This window comes from Prionailurus viverrinus, chromosome B3 (genome assembly GCF_022837055.1).
Source record: "Prionailurus viverrinus isolate Anna chromosome B3, UM_Priviv_1.0, whole genome shotgun sequence".
Lineage (NCBI taxonomy): Eukaryota > Metazoa > Chordata > Mammalia > Carnivora > Felidae > Prionailurus > Prionailurus viverrinus.
In genome coordinates, this window is record NC_062566.1 from 138,684,583 (window position 1) to 138,701,265 (window position 16,683).

Sequence of the window (16,683 nt, forward strand, 5' to 3'; positions counted from 1 at the left end):
CCAGCGAACACAGGGTGTTGGTCATGGCGGCGAGGGGCACTGCGGCAGAATTTTTTCCTCCCTTCTTTGCTGCAATCTGGGTGCGGCTAGAGCAATTTGTCATAGAATCTGGGGGGCTCATTTTTCCGGCCAATCACTTTTGGAGAAATGAGCGCATTGCAGCAGAATGCGCTGACGTCAGAGACCACCCCTTCTGCGCCTCCATATAAACCCCACCCAGCCAGCCCCTAGCGCAGACGGCGGAGAGCTGGAATGGAGCGCGCCTTGGCCCGCTGGCCTTGGCCGCAGCTCCTCGGGAGACCCGGGGCGCCCACGCGAGACTCTCCCCACCTGGTGAGTGGTTGGCCATCCTTGCCCGAAAGGATGTGCAAAACGAAGACTACAGCCCTTCGAGGTTGGGCTCCGTCCTCCTGGCCATGCCGATGACAGACGCCGGGGACCTTCTCCTGCAGGCGGCCACCTCGCCTGGTCCCCGAGTGTCGGCAAATGCAATTCTGTCAGGCAGGAAAATCTCGAGGCACATTTTTTTTTTTTTTCCTGGGGAGGGGGTGGGGGGAATCAGGGCCCTGTTCTCGTCCAGCCCCCTTAGCTTGAGGGCAGGCTGGGTGGTAGGGGCTCGCATTAAGTCGAGTGGGAGGAATCCGATCAGATCCCTGTCAGAATCCAGTATACCGCAGTCACCCGGGTCTAAAACCCAGATTTTCCGTGCTCGAAGCCACCTTTAGAATCACGGAGGGTGGGAGATATGGCGGCGGGTGCATTTTGCATGCCCCCACGAGTTGGGGGGGGGGGGAGCACGTAAAGAGAAGAGTCCCCCGGAGATGTTTCCCCCCTAATTTTTGGCCAGGTTCTTGGGGGCCTGTAGGCGTGAAGAGTACAGGTTCCCGTCCGCAAGGGACTACGGATCCAAAACACACGGGTTTAGTGCAGAGCAGACTCTGGGCAAAATTTAGAGTAAAATTGCGAACCGAGAGCATTTGGTTTCCCGTGATCAATCACTTTAATAGTGGAGAGATATGGCGCCCAAGTGCAGACGTGCCAGGAACCCCCAGGATCAGTTCCGTAGGGGAAGGCGGCTGGGGGGAGGGTCAGATCATTGGGGGCACTGGCGGAATAGAAGCAGGGGGGTGGGTTGGGGTGCAGAGAAGGCCGTGTCCTTAACCTGGGGGAGGCTAATCAAGGGGCAAGAGCGAAATACAGAAAAGGGGGCGTGTTGGAGGGTGTCTAGGTGCTGGGAGTTGGGAACTGGGGGTCGGGGGTCTTTTTAGCATTGCGTGATGGTCGCTGGAAGATTCTGACATGTTGCGGGCTTTTGACTTTTGATAAAGTCGTCTTTTGCCATTTCCTTTGTCCCTGTCAAGCCCCCCCACGCCGCCCCCTCCCCACTCTGGGCCGGCGGGCTTGGGGAGGGGAGGCGCGAGCGGGTTGCTACGTGGCAGGTTTCTGGAAGGTTCCCTCGCTGGCCGCCAGAGGGCGCTGGCGGCACTGCGGAATTTTGGGGGGCGGGGTGGTGAGAGGAGGTGGCCTTTGTTCTTCTGCTGGAGGGGGTCGAGCGCGGGATTTACTGGAGAATTCTGGATTCATTTACCTGAGGGGGGAATGTTTGGAGATCTTGGGGTGCACTGGGGAGCAGCCGTAGCATTCGCGCTGGGGCAGAGATGTCGTGATTCGCACTGGCTGTGTGACTTAGGGTGTCGTGGGAGAGCGTGGATGCAGATTAGTTTATTTTGGTTGGCATTGGTTTTGGGGTCTTATGAAGGTGGGGCTTATTTGAGCAGGATGAAGAGGTCGTGAAATTGTTCATTAGGTGCCATCGTGCAGGGTCTTGAAATTCTTGCTGTGGTCAAGAAGGGGAGGTGAGACTTGGCGGGGGGGGGGGGGAGGGGGGTGGTCTATAGGGCTCTGGATGATTTTAGGTGGTTTTGCCTTTATATTATTTTTTTAGTAATACTGTTTTTTTGCATCACGTGTCCAGAGACCACACAAATGAGTGAAACGGTGTATTGAGACCTGGGCCTTTATAATTTTAATTAATTTATGTTTAATTGGATTTCCCGAAGGTCAGAGCCAAGATTTCTGTGTTTTTACTTATTAAAAGTGGAATCGTGTTCTGGAAAGGTCCTATGGCGAGTGCCTTCTTGATAGCCTCATACGTCTCCGGTGCATGGCGACCCCCACGGCCGGGGGGCGCAGAAAGACCCCTGGCCATGTGTTGGGAGGGGGGGCTGCTCCATGTCTACAGGTGGATTCTGGCAGGCGATGGCGGGCGTGGTGTTTCAGGGACTTGGCGGCCCCGCGCGACGCGCTGGTATGGGCTTTGGCCTCCCCCAGCCTGAGACCTGTTGGGCGCCCCCCCTCCCCTCCCCTCCCCTCCCCTCCCCTCCCTCCCCGCCCATTCTATGCCAGCTGTGCCCCTGGCAGCTGCGGGCCAGGCGCTGCGGGGGCGCGGGAGGCTCTGCTGCGCGCGCGCGCCGCAGGTGGCTGTGCTCCGTAGTCTTGGGTGCCGGCCGCGCGCCCCCTAGCGGCCTGTGCCTGCAAATGGCTCTTGGCCCGCTAGACCCGGCTTCAGTTTGCGCATGCGCACACAGCTAACACTTGTGCCCTGTCAATCAAGTCTTCCTTACCCCCTCCCACTTCTCTCCCTCCTCCCCTTTCCAGTTCTTTCCTTCCCGCCCCTCCCATTTCTCCTCTTCCCCCTCCCCTCCTGTTTTCCTCAGCCCTCCTTCCCCCCCTTCCTCTCTCCCATTCCCTCCTCCCTCCACCTCCCTCCCCTTTCTCCTCCCTCCGTTCCCCTCCTTCTTCCCTCCTAACTCCTCCCTCCCCCTCCTCCCTCTTTCCCACTGCCCCCTCCCTCTTCCTCTGACTGCCCCCTCCCTCTCTCTGCTGTTCCAGCGCTGACCGTTAGAGGTCATCAAGATGGTTTCTAATCTGGCCCCCTTCCCATGCCATAGGGTCTCTTCAGGGATGACATCATCCGTTCACCTCCTTGTCTTCAAGGACCTCCTCTCGATGCCATGCTGCTGCCAAGGTGCTTGCTGCTCACCTCCACCTGATGGTACCTCAGCCCCTCTTTGTGGCAGTATATACTCAACCTGATGGGCAGAATCCCCCCGCCCCCCTGCCACTCTCCTTGCACCACGCCCGGGCCCGTTAGCAATTAAAAGACCATTTGAAATTTTAACTCATTAGTTTTTGCTGTAATTAACTCACTTAAACTTTAATGACTACCTCGACTTAGGCTTTTAAGTGGGTCCTCTAACCTTTGATCAATTGCAGAGGGCACTAGGAGTTCGACCCCTGGATGGCACCAGCGTCCAAAGCAGCCCCTGGCAGAGACCCCTTCCCCCCCCACCCCCGTGGACCAGGATGACGAAGGACGAAGAGGACCAGGACCGACCACCCAGCTCTCCCTCTTGGCTAAATGCTCAAAACCAATGCCCTAGTGAGGGGGCATTGGTCGTTAACCTCTGACCTTTGCTATCTTTGAACACTTTCCTATTAAGTCTCCGCTTGCGTTAACGTGCCAGCGACCTGGAGTGTTTCCCTCCCCAAAAAGTTGTGGGTCTTTCTCCGACAACAAACCCATTGTTGCCGTTGCGACGTCCTGAACGGAAGGATCCCTTCGGGAACTTCTCAGGAGGGGGACCTGGGCCAGGGGCTCGACCAGCATCTCACTGGCAATTCCAAGGCCCATGGTGGGCTTCTGGAATGAGCCTGAGCCCCGACGCCATGCTTCTCAACTGCCAAGGGCACCCCCACCTCTTCTGAGATCCCCCTGGGCTTTCTGGGGGAATGGGGCCAAGAAGGGTAACCTCTCAGGGTTGTTGTGAGTATTAAATGAGGTGAAACAGCCTCAGGCAAGGCCGGGCATAGAGGAGGTGACTGGCAAATGTTTGTTGAAACAGTTTGGTAGGGTCAGTCCTTTCCCGCCTCGTCACGTGTCTCACTCTTCTCGTTTATTCTCCCACAGCGCTCCAGGCAGCCCCTCCCCACGGGGCTCTCCTTGCACCAGGTAGGGGTCCGCCAAGATGGGCATTGGGCTGGCCCGAGTAGGAATGCGAATCACGCATGTGGTCATTTCCAGAGCACTTTCTCTGTTGTCGGAGTGTGTTCCTCCCATGCCCTACATCCACGTGAACCAAGCAGCCTCCTTTACAGATGAAAACGGATTCGGCATTGATTTGAGTGATCTGAAAAGGTGGGTGGGCAAGAGGACGTGGGGGAACCCAGTGCCCTTCCTGTGGCACCGTTCACGGTGACAGTGAGGACACTGAGGCTGGAGGAGTGTAAGTATTCTGTCACGTTCTTGGCAAGAGAAGGGGTCAGAGTCGGACCCCGGGTGCCACTTGTGACTGCCCCTTAACCCCCTGGCCCAGAGTTCTACTAAGAGCCCTTTATTTCCGAAGAGACACTTGGCAGTGGGATAGCCTGTTTGGAATCCCAGCTGTCCAGGGTGGTCTGGGGGGGTCTGGGTGGCCCCTCCCCATGCTGGTGCCATGTGCTGGTCCCACCTCTCAATGACGGTGTGACCTTAAACAAGTCACTTAACTCTTCTAAGCCCCAGTCCCTTTCATGGGCTAAATGGGGATTAAAAAAAAAAAAAAACAAAAAACAGAAAAAAAAAAACAAAAAACAAAACAACACAACACCCGGTTTATCTACCCCACAGGGCGCTTTTGAAGCCCAAATGATGTGACCACTATGAAAGTGCTTTGTAAATCGCTGTGGAAATTGCTAGATACTTAACTCCTGGGGGGTTAGCCCCTCTTGGTGCCAATGCCCAGCCCTCTTCTCCCTTGGTCATAACAGCACCCAGTAGGTGCTGTGTGTGTTTGCACTCCATAAATAAATTCTGGGATAAATAAAAGCAGAATTAATTCAACAAACATTTTCCGGAACGCTGACAATGTGCCCAGCACACCGGGCCTGGTGTGTGATCCAAAGACGCTGCAAACAGTCTCCTGGAAGCTAATTGGGGTCCCCAATTGATCAGTACTTTCTTTCGTCCCCTTTTAAGCCAACCAGTTTTGTCCGGACGGGACAAAAACAACCCTGGCGCTTTAGAGAAGCCCAGCTTGGTGGAGACAATAGCTCCCGGGCATCTGAAAGGGGCTGATTGGATTATGTGGCAAATGATGGTGGAAGGGTGACTTGGAAGGTGACAAATGAAGTGGGCGGAGGGCTGCTTTGAGTTAATCCAGGCTATTAGGAGGGAACCTTTTGTCTTCCAGGGCCTGGCAGGAGCTTTTACTACAGGTTTTTACGTCCTTAATGTAAGGACGCGTAATTTATGGTCAGTGCAAATCCAGGCCCGGTGAGATTTGAGTGGGCTGTAAAATTGAGCGTCCTGCTACCAGCGAGTAATTAGAGGGAACATTTATGTCTCCCCTTGCGCTCCGCGAAGGCCTTTTGCCACCATCAGTTCATTTGAACCTCACAACTCCCTGCCCTGACCCGGGGCTGGCCTGCCACCTCCAAGGGGAGCAGAGGCCATCAAGCCTTCCAACCGGGGCCCCACGGCACGTTTGCACCCCCGTCACCTCTTGGGTGGCAGAGGAAGAGGCGTCCTCTGCGCCGGTCCCTCCCGTCTCCGACCCGTCCCCTGTCCGACTCCTTCTTCCCTCTGAACTCCTAACTTTGCTCTCTCCACAGCCGGGCGCCTCCCAGGCCCCTCCTGTCCCCCTTTCCAGCCACGACAGCCTGTCTCTTTCCTTTCACAGCCAAGCTTCTCGAAAGGCCTGTCTACACTCGCTGTCTTCCTTCCTCACCTCCAATTTTCTCTTCAACCCACTGCTTCCTGACTTGTTCTGCTCCGTCGAACGGCTCTCACTCAGGTAATGACTTTTCTGTCGCTTAACTCTGGACACGTTTCCAGCTCACGGACACACGGACACATTTTCGTTCTTTCCCTCCCGTGGCGTTCGGCTCTGGTTCCCGGGTCGACACATCCTCCCCAGACGCTTCACAGAATCCCCTGCTCCTGGCTTCCCTCGTCTTAGTTTCTCCGAGGAACTGGACTATTCACATCTCTCTGGGAAACCTTCTCCTGCCCTCTTGCCGGGTTTGAGGCCTGACGAAATCGCCTGGTGCTGAGGCCTTGGGGTTGGTCGGTTTTTTCCAAGCCACGTTTTTCTCGGTTAAGGAATAGGGTTACTGATCTTTCCCCAGCAGGGTCAGGTGGGATGTGTTGCAGGTAAGAACCGGGCACTATTTGAGGGCCTTGAAATAAGGTCAGTAAAGTGTTCGTGAGAAAATTGGGAGTCCTCATTAGCTTTCCTTACAGGTTAAGTTCCCACGGGGAGAACCGGAAAGGGAACAAAGGCGTGCGGGCGGGGTGGGGGGGGGAGAGTAGCTGAGAAAGACAAAAAAAAAAAAAAAAAAAAAAGAAAACAGAAAACAACAACAACAACAAAAATAAGAAAAGACGCTGAAGGCAGTAACAACAAAGTCGGGAAAGGACACTTAGAAAACAGTAACGTCTCCCCAAAACCCCATCCAGAGAAAGTTTTCCTCTCGGGGGGCTCGGGCTAAAAAAAAGTAAACAGGAAAAAGGTTTTAAATTGATTATCCCAGTGACAAATCCCAGGAAGCTTTCAAATCAAATTGCCCCATGTTAGGTTTTTAACTCCTTCTGTCAAGTTTAACCTCTTTACCTCCTGCATCCTGGTGAAACCCTCCCCAGCCCCCCTCGCTGGTGATTAAATCCCGAAGGTGCACGCAGTCTTTCAGGGAGTGAATGGCCCACAGAAAGAGCCCTCCCCCTCCCCCCAGCTGTGGTTTTCAGTTTTATTCCACTTTCCGCCCTCTTCCCTTAATGAACACAGGGCTAATCTTGGGCCTTGTCAAGGAAGAGGCTGCAGACATTAATGAGGTAACTGCTGGACTCCAATATTCGTCTCATAAGGAGCCCTTCTTTGTCTGTGAAGGAAAAACACACTGATTATCATAATGAGGTGAGCTAGCGTCCGCAGGCAGGGGCGACCGGTGCTTAGGCCACGCTCCTAATTCTGGTGCCGGAGCGAGCCGGGTTTCATTTGCTCCTCATTTAAGTCTTTGCCTCTGTCCCAGCGTGGGGCCCATTGAGCGGGGTTGAAAGTTGAAGGCTGCTCTGGGACTGGCCGCAGATAGGGCCCCTTTGCAGAAGTTCCTTTGTTCGACCCTACCGCATACAGATGTCACAGTGGTCCAGGTGCTTCTTGTCTCCTGGCTTCCTTCTCCAGAAGCCCGGGGAATGGCGGCGCGTGTTTCCTACTGAAGCACGCACCTGACCTGTTTCTCGGGACTCCCTGGCCATCGCAAACTTCATTGTCAAGCGGTAGATAAAGTGCCACAGCCTACGTGCAGAACCCGTGGAATGCCCCCATCCTGGTCACGAACTAGATGGATATTAGCGCCCCATAGGCCCCCGCCCCCGCCATGGACCGGCATGGTTTGGGGTTCACAGTTGACTCCCACATACTGCCGAGAGTGAGCTTCAGAGGGCCAGCCGTTTGTCAGGGTCACTCAGTGAGCCAAGTTCACAGAGGGGACATTACAACTCCTATCCGGCATCAGAAGCAGTTAAGTCCCTGCTTTTACAATCCCCTGAGTCTCTCCCTCCCCCATATGCCCTGTGCCTCGCTGGAATGCACCCCGCTTTTGTCCTGATTTGAACCCCCCCCAGAGCCCATCGGTGTCTTTAGAGCCTGAAACTTGCCCTTATGTGTCCCAAGTTCTGGACTTTTCTTTCCCTAAGGCAGATCAAGATTAGGTCACTCCCTGTTCATCAGACTCTGCCCAATGGAGGAAAAACAAAACTAAGGGAGAAGGAAGGTGTTTGGAACAGGGGCGCTTAGAAAAGGTGGGAGGGGGCTCATAACTTACCTGTTGGCCAGAGATTTCTCTGGCATGAGTCAGAATGAGCCCCTCTTCGAGTCTGCCAAACCAACTGTCCCCTCCACACACATTGAAGGGTGTCCAGGTGACCCAGATGTCACCTGGACGAGGGGACTGGGAGTGGATGGGCACCTCTGAATATAGGGATCCCACCAAAACCTGCCCCTCTCAGCGTAGTTACTGGAAAGAAAAATAGAGCAGTTCCTGGTGTTTCTGAACAAGAGGACTTTTAAATAGGAAGTTAACCACAGGCCTATTCTCCAATGCGTGCTAGCAATTAAGCTACAAGCCCCCAAGTCCCTAATATTCCAGCATTTGAGAGCCTGGGGAGGGGGTGGAAGGCATCTGTTAGCCAGGACCTTGGGGTTTGGTGCGCATTCCTGCCACCCTGAGGGCCTGGCACATGATGACGTCTCCCCTAAACTCTGCCCCTGCTTGGGTTTCTGGAAACTCAGTCAAGCCTTCCTGAGGCCACGAGCCGAGGGGACTGAGCTAATTGCTCCCTTGAGCAGAGGGGCGCCCCTTTCTAACTTGTCCCCTTGTTTCTGCGGTGCCTGAGCAGGACCCCCGGCACCCCGCTCTTCTGGTCCCGGGGTCCAGTCTGGGACCCTGTGTGAGCTTCCTGTGTGAGCCGCCCTGGCTCCCAGAACCTACTGGTCTCAGTGTCCCTCAGTGAATCCATTCCGGAGGGTCTGGAGTCCCAGGAAGATGTGGCTTCACCAGGTGGGAAACGAGAGAATGCACGAGGCCAGGAGATGCCCCCTCCCCTGCCCCCGATTCTGAGGTTCTGTTTCTGCTTTTCCTGTCCACCTCTGTTCTCCACCCCCTCCTCTCCTCCCCTCTACCTCCATCCCTGTCTCCTGATCCGGTCCCCTGGGGGTGCCCTAGGCCGGCCCATGTCCCCTCTGGGTGCCCTAGCTCCAGCCTGGCACAAAGTGGGGTTCAGTAAGAGTATGTGGGATGTCTGTTTGGACAGGTGAGTCAGTGAAGGACCCGCCATACTTGTATGATGCTAGAGGGGAGTCTTTGGGAAGCAAGGAGTTTCAGGTAAAAGGGTGGAGGCTGGGTTTCGTCTCACTGAGGGGGAGTGGGCATCGTCCCACCCCCAGCCCCATTTGAGCTGGGCCTTTCTGGTCTCACCCCTTCATTCACTCAGGCGTCCATCCCGTCATCCAACAGTTGATCCTTACTGAGCAAGCCCACGGCCCGGCCCTGGCTTGGCCCCTGAATCCCTTAGTGCATCCTTGATGGCCTCTGCCTCCTGGGGAGGGCTGGCTTGGGGGGGGGGGGGATAGTGGTGTTGCTTTGGCTGAGGACAGCCTCTCCCTGTTCGGTGCCGGAGCCGTGGCCTCCGGCTCTGTGGAGAAGGCAGGCAGGAGGGTGTGAGGGGCAGTCCCGGTCTGCCTCCCTTTGGCCAGTTGGCCCCCTTGACCTTTGATTTAAACCCTGGAGGAAACTTGAACCTGTCCATCTGCAGGGCTCTGCCCCCCTCCCGCCCTCTCTGCCTCCCACCCCCCCATCCCGTAGCTGAGTGCTGGTGGCTGTCCTGGACCCCCCCCCCCCCCCCCGCCCTACCGCTCAGGACCGCGCGCCCCTCGGGCTCTGGCCACACAGGTCTCCCCCTTGAGTTGGCTCCGCAAACCGGACCCCTTCCTCCATGATGCCTCCCTCCCCCTGGGGCTAAATCCAGCCCCTTTGCCGCCAGGGGGTTGGCTGGGGGGGCCGTCCCATGCAAAAGGGCAGGTAGCCGGGACCCTCCAGGGAGCTCTGCAGCCCCCGCCTCTGCCTGCTTGCCTACCTGCTCTGCCCTGCCTGCTGGCCAGGTTGACCCACCTGGAGCTCTGTCGCCCGACCTGACCCACCCGCCCCTTCCCCCGCGCTCAAAATCACCGGGCTCGTGACTCTCTTGGCCTCACTTGTCTAGCCGTCTGCCTAGCAGTTTGGTTTTCTTTGCTGAGCCCACACCTGTGGTTGCCTGGCCCCTCCCGCTGCCTCGTCTGTCCACCTGCTTGCTTTCTGCCCTTCTCTCGGGTCCAAATACTCCTCTCCCTAAGGACCCCCGTCCTCCCCCAGAGAGTTTGCAGCCGGTCTCCAGTGCTCACGGGACAGGCCCCTGCTGGCAAACCACCTCCCCCAGACATCCTCGGATGCTTCCTCCCATGGGGGTGGGTGGGGCAGGGCCACCACGGCCGCACCCAGACTTCGGTCCCGCCCCTCGCCCCCCGTGCCTCTTGTCGTGTCCCCCTGAGTGTTAGCCACAGCCTGTCCCTGTGAGCCCTGGGCTCTGCCACGTCCCAGGCCTCGTGACCGGTTTGGGGGGCTGCCACCTGGGCCCGTGGCCTCTCCTCACACCTCTTCCCATCACTGCTCATCTCCACGAGCCACCTCCTTCCACCGAAAGCCACGCCGCAGGTGAGACGGGGCTCCAAGCCTTTTCGAGCTTTTCCGGAGTGCTAGCCTCGCCGCAGTCCTAAGTTCCTGCGTCTCCTCCAGGTCAGCCCTGTCCCCGGCACGCGGGCCGCAACCTGGTTGGGTCGGCCGGAGAACCGGACGGAAGAGGCGGGAGAAGCCCCCGGAGGAGCGCCACCCTGCACCCAGCCTTCCTTCCCGATGCTCGCCTGGCGTCTCGCGCCCAGCGCTGTGCCTCTCCGCTCCTTCCTGGCTCCGGGTGAGTTTCTTGCTTTCTTGGGACACCAGGATTTCGCTGGTTGCAGCACACGTCTCTATTCGAGAAGTGCACATTTAAGCCGGGGAGGGGGCGGCTACCAAGAGCGGAGCCTGTTCACCAGGCCTGCGAGCTGGGTGTCAGCGGGCTGCCTGGAACCAAGACCCTGGCCGCCTGGAGCCAGCGTGAGTGGGGCTCACCCCAGCCAGTGCACGCTGTGGACCAGGCGCGGTAATGAGGGGTGTCCGGCTCTGGCCGGGGCCCCTGAGAACCGGCTCGGGCCAGGCGCACGGTGGGTCCTCAGGGAAGCTTTGCTGAGCCTGTGGGTGGCATGCAGGGCAGAGCGTTCGCCTTCTCTGGGCTCCGAGGCCCAGCCAGAGGGCCAGCGTGGGCATGTGGAGACAGGAAAGCGCGTCTGCCTGTAGCCAGAAAACGTCTGTCCCCGAACGCCGTGCTGCGTCAGCCCCTGTGTGAATGCTGGGGTCTCCCACACGAGGCTTTGACAATGCCTTTCAATCACAGACTGGTTTTTGAGTGAGTTCTTCTCTGGGCCCCTCTTCCTCACCCCTGAAATTGCAATAAGATGGGAACGCTCGTGTCTGTTTAAAGAAAATTCGTAACGATAGAGAAGAATTATAGCCACACGGTTCACTCCAGCACGGATCATTTGTTTATCCTCACTTACTCCAGACGCATCGATGGAGCCGGGGGGGGGGGGTGCTCAGGGCTGGGGCTCCTTTGGGCTGTCTAAGACCAGCTTTGCCTCGAGGACCAGAGGGTCTAGCCGCGTTCCCTGGGAGATCCCACACGGTGATGTGGCCCATGTGGCAGCCAAGCCAGGTGGACAGGAAGAAAGGGAGCTGGGCTGAGGGCACTTCGTGTTTTGGGGCCCCAGGAGCCGAGTCTCACGGCGGGACAAGAGGGTACTGTGTCAGGGCCAGCAGGCCACGGGGATGTGCCAGCGAGACTGGCTGTGTGCCTTGTGTGCCCCGCAGCGGATGCTCCCGGGGTAGCCACTGGGGTGACGAGCGAGGGCAGTGAGACTCCCCTGGTGGTCCAGGTGGGAGGAACGGCCTGCTGAGGCTAACTCAGCCTCCCAGACGTTTATGGAGCCTCGGGTGGGTCCCAGCAGTGTCCTTGGTCCAGATGCCAGCATCCCCCTTGGTGCCTACACCCGGGGCTCTGCGAGAGGGAAGACGATGATGATCGGAGCTCCCCGCCAGAGTGTGGGAGGGTCCCCTCCAGGCGCAGCAGCCCGCGGGCCGCCTGCTGTGGACCCCCAGGGTCCCTGCACCGTCCGCTTACATAATGGCTTTTCATCAGACATCGGTTTCAGAGACAGGCCTTCCACAGCCTTGCCCCTCTCCCCGGGAACGGAAATGAGGTGTGGAGGTGATTTTTAAACACAACCCCGTGCAGGCAGCAAGGGGCAGAGAGAGGTATCCACACCTGGGGGCTGTTGCCTTTATCTGCTTGTTTTCGCTCCCCAGAGAGCCAGTCAGGCTGCGGTGAGGCGGGGAGTGTGTGCCCAGGGCTAAACCCAAGGAAGGACACCGGGAAGCCCCGCCCTGTGATATTTGCTCCCTAGCTGGCATTTGCTGAGCCACCACCTGCAAGCACGGTGACGTGGCAGAGAGGCCTGGGAGGGAAGCTTTACATAGGGCGGGATGCAGGTCTGGGGTGCGGTGGCGGGGGGGCGCGGGGTGTTGTTCCCGGAGCTTACAGAGCAAATCCGTGTAGCTAGTCTGAGCCAAGTGCCCATGGTTTCTGGGACATCTCAGGACTCCCTCGAGCTGGGCTGAGCTGAGGGGCAGAGTCAGGTGCCCAGCCAGTCCCAGACTTTGCCAGCCCCCTGCCCCCCACCCTCCACGGCAGTCTGGGATGACATGTCTTTGGGCCCCCTTGTATTTCAGGTGCACTTGCGAATATTCGGTCTCGGGCAAACACATATTTTTGCGTGTTGTACATATTTGGGGTTTTGCGTGTCATTAAGTGGAAAACAGATGAAGACTAGATCGAGGGTTCTTCTCAATTAAAGAAGTTAAAACGCAAGCTCGTCAATCAGCCGTGCAGTCGGACGTCCCAGGAATTACAGAACGGCCGTTGTTAGGTGTTGAAAGAAACGGCATTTTCAGGAAAATTCTTTTTTGATGGATTGGCCCGTCCCTGGGCGGTGAGATCCTGGCTGGCCGGACAGAGGGCGGAGGCCCTGTCACTGGCAGGAGCGGGGTTCTCTGGCCATTTGTCATGTGCTAAGCTGTTTCCCGGGGCCTGTGTCTAGCTGGAGGCTGCCGGGAGGGCACCCATGTCAGAGGGGGGATGGTGGTCTTGTCCGGAAGCTGGCCCTCCTGTTCTACTGGCCTGCCCCTGGGTGGGTGTGAAAGGGAACCCAGAGCACAACTCAGCCTCTGTGCTCCTAGAAAGGCACCAAGCGTCCCTCTGCCCCGCATTTTCCCACCTGCAGGTTCCTTGGTGGGGGGAGGTGCATTGAAGCTTTCAAGGCCCCTGACCTTGTGACTTGTGATTCAAACCCCAAATGCATTTCCAAGCACATTTCTCCAAATCATGTCAAAACCTGGCAAGACTTAAGGGCACCAGGATGCATGTGTTTCTTATTCATTTACATGAAGTAACTCAAATGTGTTTTTTATGAGCAATCTGACTTCTAGAAAGAGAAAAAAAAAAATCTACCCATCTTTAATGAGCTTGCTAATGAATTTTTCCTTGAAAAGAAGAAGGCGGCTTTACACAGAAGGGGGTGTGGAGAGAGACAAATTAAGGTCCCAAAGGGTTAAAGGGCAGCGGGCAGTGTGGAGACCAGCATTGTCAGCTGAATGGCGAAGGGCTCGCAGCTCCGGGGGCAGTGTCTTTTTAGAAGACCAGAGTTTAACACAGTTGTAGATGAAGGCCCAGGAGCCGTGCCCCCTTCCCTCCGCTGCTTTGAGCCCTGTCCTCTCTCCTAAAAGGGGAACAAGGAAGTACAGCCTGGCTCCCATCTCTGGGTTCGGCAGATGGAAAATTCTGGCAGAGAATCGTATCTTTCCCAACGAGGCCATCTCGGATGTGGGGTTCCCATTTTGAAAGGGAGACCCAAGCATGGGTGGGGAACGAGGGAGCGCTCCCTCCACGGTGCCTTGGGTCCAGGGGACGGCCCCGGGTCCCTTGCGGCTTTGAGAAGCCGGGCCCCTAGGGAAGGCTTTAGAGAAGGACGGTGCTGGAGATGCCGACTCTGGTTCTTGGCGTGGAACGTGTCAGTGTTTCAGAGCCAGGAAGGGTGTGCGTTGAGAGAGCCGCTGTTACTCCCTTGGGAGGAGGTTGGACACCCTCGGGCCACTGCAGCAGGACAGAGCAGTGCCAGCGAGAGGGGTCTCGAGTTCAGTTGGATCCAGCCGAAGTGGGGAGGACCCATCTCGGGGGGAGCCCCATACATCCTGGAATTTCTAACGTCTCTTGGATGTTAGACACTTGGTCCCATACCTCGGTCCTCACTGTGGAGAACTGATCGCCCCTACCCGTGCTTTTGGGAACTGAGTGGTGAGAAAGTCTCCAGAGATATCCGCGTTTGTCTTCCCAGCTCCCTTGCCCACCCCCACTCCCAGTCCTGGGATCGTGAGGGACCAGGGAGCAGAGCAGGTGCTGGGTAGCTCAGGCTGGGGTCGGCCCCACTTGGGATGCGTGCGGGAGGGGAATTAATCAGGGGGAGAGGAGGGTGGTGGAGGGTGTAGTCGTGGGTCTCTTAATTGCTCTCCAGTTTCTTTGGGCTTACAAACAATCCAGATGGAGAGTTCTTAAGTCCCCCACCCTGGGGGTCGGGGGAGAGGACGGCTGCCCACCACCTTTTGCCTGGCTTCTCTGCGCAGTGAATAGGGTCTTTGGCAGGGGCTTAAGGAGGGACTCTTAGCCTGGGAGCTCCCAGGGCCGTTTGAGGCGGAACAAAGGCGCAGGCAGAAAGGAATGTGGGGGAGCCCCCCATGGAGAACAGCCACCTGGGGATAATCGGGAGGGCCGAGTGCACATGAGTTTTCCCAGGTCCTGTGAATACATTCTTTCAATAGAAGGTGCCTTTTCTTCAGATGAAAAGAAGAAAAGTTCAGTCACCTTCCCTGGAACGGAGTGTGTGTGTGTGTGTGTGTGTGTGTGTGTGTGTGTGTGTGTGTTCCCTCTGGGGGCTGCGGCGGCCCCTGCCCTTGTGTGTGTGTGTGTGTGCGTGTGTGTGTCGGGAGCTGCAAGGCGCAGACAAGAGGCCGCACAATGACACGGTTAAGCAGTCACCCCAGCAGCGTGACCTCAGACACGCTGGTGCTTCTCGGGCCTAAGGGCTTGTATTCTGCAAGTTTCTCAGGAGGAAGAAGAGTCCTCGCCTGTAAACAAGGATTTGATCAAACTGGGCCTCATGCCCGAGAGAAAGCCGGGGAGGCAGATGGGGCCAGGGGGACAGGACTCCAGCGTGGAAAGTTGGAGAAGGACAGTCAGAGGGGCTGGAGGCTGACCACGTGTCTGTGCCAGGCATGCGGGACTCCGCTGGGCGGCTCCTGTCTTCGCGGCTCGTTCTCTGGGCCGTCCTGAGGGTGGACATAGAGTTGTTCCCAGCAGGTTAGGAAAGAGGGGGCTGGTGCTTGCAGTTAGGGAGGGTGGCGGGGTCAGCGTGGCTCACAGGGCCAGGGGCAGCCCCCAGCAAGGGGACCCTCTCGGATGGACGGCAGAGAGCTTGCCCCAAACTACCCTGAGGGCTCCGCCCCCCTGGACCAACGGGGCGATACCCCGCCACGAAAGGAAGGGGACCCCGTCCCAGTCTTGGCCGATGCCTCTTGCTGCTGGCTTCTGGGCCTCCATTTTGCCATCTGTAAAATGAGCCGGTAGCCTGTCAACCTTCCATGGTGTTCTGTAAGGCAGAAGGAGCACGGGATGTCAGCTGGGGAGAGGCCAGGGCCCCGCTTCACCGGAGTGGGAGGACGGAAGGCCTCAGGTGCCCAGACGGGGCCCCCGCTGGCCTCTAGGGCGCACTCCCACTACTCAGCACTGGTCACTGAGAGGAGGAAACTCTAAACGGGTGCTCTGAGTGCAGCAGCCGCCCTGGAACAGCCTTCGGGAGGCCCGGTTCCAGCCCGGGCTCAGCCCCCGCTATGGGTGTGACCTTGGATCCTGTCTCTGGCCTGCTTGGCCTTGATTTTCCCAACTGCAACATGGGGCCATGCAGGATCTCGGTCATCTGAGGGCCCTTGGAGCTCTGGCTTCCTTCTGGCTGCCTCAGTGGTCCTCTGTGGTTTGTCTGTTTGCTTGCTGGGTCTCTAGGGTCCGAGGGCCCCGGGATTACTGGCCCACTGCTGTCCGGCCTCCTCTGCTTTCGAGAGGAGACAGAGACCGGAGAGGGTTGATGCCTTGCTCCAGGTAGCAGGCCCTGGATGTGAAGCCCACTGCCAGTGGCTGTGCCCCGCTTGGCCAGCACGGGCAATGGGGTTGCGGTCATTAGCCAGTCCCCACGGTCTGACACCCCCCCCCATCCCCAGCCACTTTTTGACCCCAAGATCCTGATAGTGTTCACACCCCAAGCTAGCTCCGAGGGACTGCCTGTGGACGCTGGGGCCGGAATGGCATTTTATAGAGCGTTTTACCAAATGGGTGGGCCGCCGGCCAGGCCTGGAAAACCCTTCTGGGCTGTGGGGTGGTCACCGTGTAACAGAGCCGAGCCGGCCCCGTGGCGGCGGGTCCCGGGAGGGTGTGGCTGCCGCACCTGCCCCTGTGGCTCACCTGGTGCCTTTTGGTCACGAGACCCTCGGCAGCACCTATGTTGGCGTCCTCGCCCGCTCGGCTGAGAACTTCCCGAAAAAGCCATCAGGGTGGTAACTTCTGGAAAAGTGATCAGTCCCCAGGCTTGTGCTGGCTGCCCGTCTCGGACCCAACTTGGAAGCTGTCTGCGGCTCTCTCTCTGTGTTTTCGGCTGTGATAGTAAACGGCTCGCGGGGCCCCGGGTCGGTCCCGCACCGGGTTATTGCCGCAGCGGGCTGTGGCCTCTGTTTTGTGACCTTGGTGGCAATGGTACCTGGAAGCTGAAATGAGGAATAGCGAAATTGCCAACTTCAATTAGACCAGCGACTGCCTTTCCCGGGGCTGTGCCTCCACCATTGCTCCATTAACCGTAAACA

The 16,683-nt window shown here is 57.7% G+C and overlaps 1 long non-coding RNA gene across 3 annotated transcripts in view; it reads left to right on the top strand.

The window, feature by feature from the left end:
* The first annotated feature begins 233 nt into the window (after positions 1-233).
* LOC125168008 (uncharacterized) overlaps positions 234-16,683 on the top strand; it is a 34,899-nt gene continuing 18,449 nt past the window's right edge. Inside the window, exons 1-4 of one of the 3 annotated variants that reach the window (XR_007153024.1) lie at positions 235-333; positions 2,952-3,055; positions 3,277-10,287; positions 10,369-10,543. This is a non-coding gene — a long non-coding RNA (uncharacterized LOC125168008). Of the gene's footprint in view, positions 334-2,951; positions 3,056-3,276; positions 10,288-10,368; positions 10,544-16,683 lie in introns of all 3 variants that reach the window. The other 2 variants (XR_007153021.1, XR_007153023.1) reach the window with 2 other exon arrangements.